The 2,500-nt window shown below is 53.0% G+C and overlaps 2 non-coding genes across 2 annotated transcripts in view; both read right to left on the bottom strand.

Moving 5' to 3' along the window:
* Positions 1–1,097, bottom strand: part of LOC123687928 — a 4,012-nt gene extending 2,915 nt beyond the window's left edge. The window contains exon 1 of the ribosomal RNA XR_006749630.1: positions 1–1,097. This exon is cut by the window's left edge and continues 2,915 nt beyond it. This is a non-coding gene — a ribosomal RNA (large subunit ribosomal RNA).
* Positions 1,098–1,604: 507 nt separating this feature from the next.
* LOC123687102 lies at positions 1,605–1,759 on the bottom strand. Its single transcript, XR_006748846.1, has one exon. It is a non-coding gene; the product is annotated as a 5.8S ribosomal RNA (ribosomal RNA).
* Between the last annotated feature and the right edge of the window lie 741 nt (positions 1,760–2,500).

Genomic DNA, 2,500 nt, shown 5'->3' with positions numbered 1-2,500 from the left:
CGTCCTGACCAGGCATAGTTCACCATCTTTCGGGTCCCAGCGTGTACGCTCTTGGTGCGCCTCCTCTCGCAATGAGAATGAGGCGCCCCGGGAATGCGGGTCAGTCATGGAGACCGACCATCTTCCCTTAGTTCACATAAAGTGAACCGTTACTTTCATTGCGCCTTTAGGTTTAGTGATTCCCAATGACTCGCGCACACGCTAGACTCCTTGGTCCGTGTTTCAAGACGGGTCCTGAAAGTACCCAAAGCAATAGCGTCGCTGATCGGCGTTTCAAGAGGTCTGTCCAAGAACACCGCGGCGAACAGTCGCAAACGGACGGAATCGGCACTAGGTCCGATCGCCATCACAATTCACATACTTGCCACGGGCCGGACGCGAACTAAGTCGCGGCCTCCCGCCATCAGTAAACCGTCGAGCGAGCTGTTCGGAAACCCAGTGTCCGTAAACATCGGAAAATCCGAGCTCACGGGCTACACTCGAGACCGTAGAACAGCACCCAACGGATCGCGACGACCTACTAGGGGAGAAGTGCACGCGTCCGAAGCCGGAGATGAACCGAAGGGAACAGCCAACGCGAACGTCGCCGTTTCCACAGTCAGTAAATCCCAACAACAGGCGCGAATGAATCTCCCCATTCGACCTTTCGGGTTTCTCAGGTTTACCCCTGAACGGTTTCACGTACTCTTGAACTCTCTCTTCAAAGTTCTTTTCAACTTTCCCTCACGGTACTTGTTCGCTATCGGTCTCGTGGTTATATTTAGCCTTAGATGGAGTTTACCACCCACTTAGGGCTGCACTCTCAAGCAACCCGACTCTAAGAAGAGATCCTCTAGCAAGCCGCAGCGGTCGCTACGGGCCTGGCACCCTCTATGGGCGATGGCCCCATTCAAGATGGACTTGAACGCGCCGCGAACTCGCCAGATAATGGATCCTTCCAAACACCACATCTCCCGGCGACCGGTTACGATCGCGGGATTCAGTGCTGGGCTAATCCCTGTTCGCTCGCCGCTACTAAGGGAATCCTAGTTAGTTTCTTTTCCTCCGCTTAATAATATGCTTAAATTCAGCGGGTAGTCTCACCTGTCCTGAGGTCGTATGTTCAAATCATCGAAACGTTCCGAAACTAACCTTTGGCGGCTCATAAAATCACGTACCTTACGCGAGGGAGTTAGCCTACTCAAAGGCGTCTATTATCTCCTGCTCCGTATGGCGGATCATGCGAATCCAAGCAAAGTGCTTCGGTGTTTCGGGGGTGCGCTCATGAAAGCTCATCCGCAACGCGCGACAACTGGCACATTAAAGCGATCGGACGTCGTTCAGATTTCTCGGACACGACGATCGCATGTCTACAGTCATGGGCGCAGATCGAGCAATACCACGACACCACAATATATGCTTTCGCAATTCAAGACGGCGCGTTACGAAAACAACTCCTCATCATTCCAACACACGAGGCGTCGAAACGACAGAACGTTGATCGTCACGCGGCAAACCGTCCAACTCGCCCAAATGACCTTCGGTACAGGATCAACGTTAGACGACCTTTACGTCGTCACTTCGTCAAGCCATAACGTCTGGCCGGGCAGTCTTTGTAATGGAACCGACCCTCAGTCAGGAGTGGTCCGAGGACAGTGTCCGAGGACCGCAATGTGCGTTCGAAATGTCGATGTTCATGTGTCCTGCAGTTCGCATGTTGACGCGCAATTAGCTGCGTTCTTCATCGACCCACGAGCCAAGTGATCCACCGTTCAGGGTAATCTTTTATGTTCGATTTCTCGGTACTAGTCGCAATGGACTTTCCCTCGAAATACGAGACGCCAACTGCGAACCTCCTCGAGAATGACATTCCAATGACTGAGACGACCCACTGAAGGGTCAATACGTCAGTCGATCGGCGCAAAATCTTCGGTTCAACTAGTTTGCGTACTAATCTAGTGACAATTATCGTAAAAAATTCGGACGGAGACAAACGTCGCAGACAATCCCGAAAGAGCATAAAAACGCTAATGTAACGGGCGTCGCACAACGTCGACGTCTTCGTCCCTGGAATAGATCGTCCTACCGAAGTCCGTAGACAACGGTAACGACTGATCGATTTCGGGCGAGAATCTTTAAAACCTGCAGCCGGCTCCTCGTTCCGTGCCAAACACGAAACTTCGCCCAGCCACGAACGCGGCAATCCAAGCGCTTCGAATCCTTATTCCGAGCACATCACGAGACTTCGCCCAACTACGAACGTCAGCATAAGCAGCCGGCTCCTCGTTCCATCAAGGAACTTCGCCCAACCACAAACGCCGACATAAGCGGCCGGCTCCTCATTTCGTGAGCATCTCTAAACATGGACCTACAACGAAGGCTGCACACACGTGCGGCCGGCTCCTCGTTTCGAGGATATCACAAGACTTCGCCCAACCACGAACGTCAGCATAAGCAGCCGGCTCCTCGTTCCGTCAAGGAACTTCGCCCAACCACAAACGCCGACATAGGCGGCCGGCTC

The sequence above is a fragment of the Harmonia axyridis genome, chromosome X (genome assembly GCF_914767665.1).
Source record: "Harmonia axyridis chromosome X, icHarAxyr1.1, whole genome shotgun sequence".
Lineage (NCBI taxonomy): Eukaryota > Metazoa > Arthropoda > Insecta > Coleoptera > Coccinellidae > Harmonia > Harmonia axyridis.
This window is presented reverse-complemented; position numbering and strand designations above follow the sequence as displayed.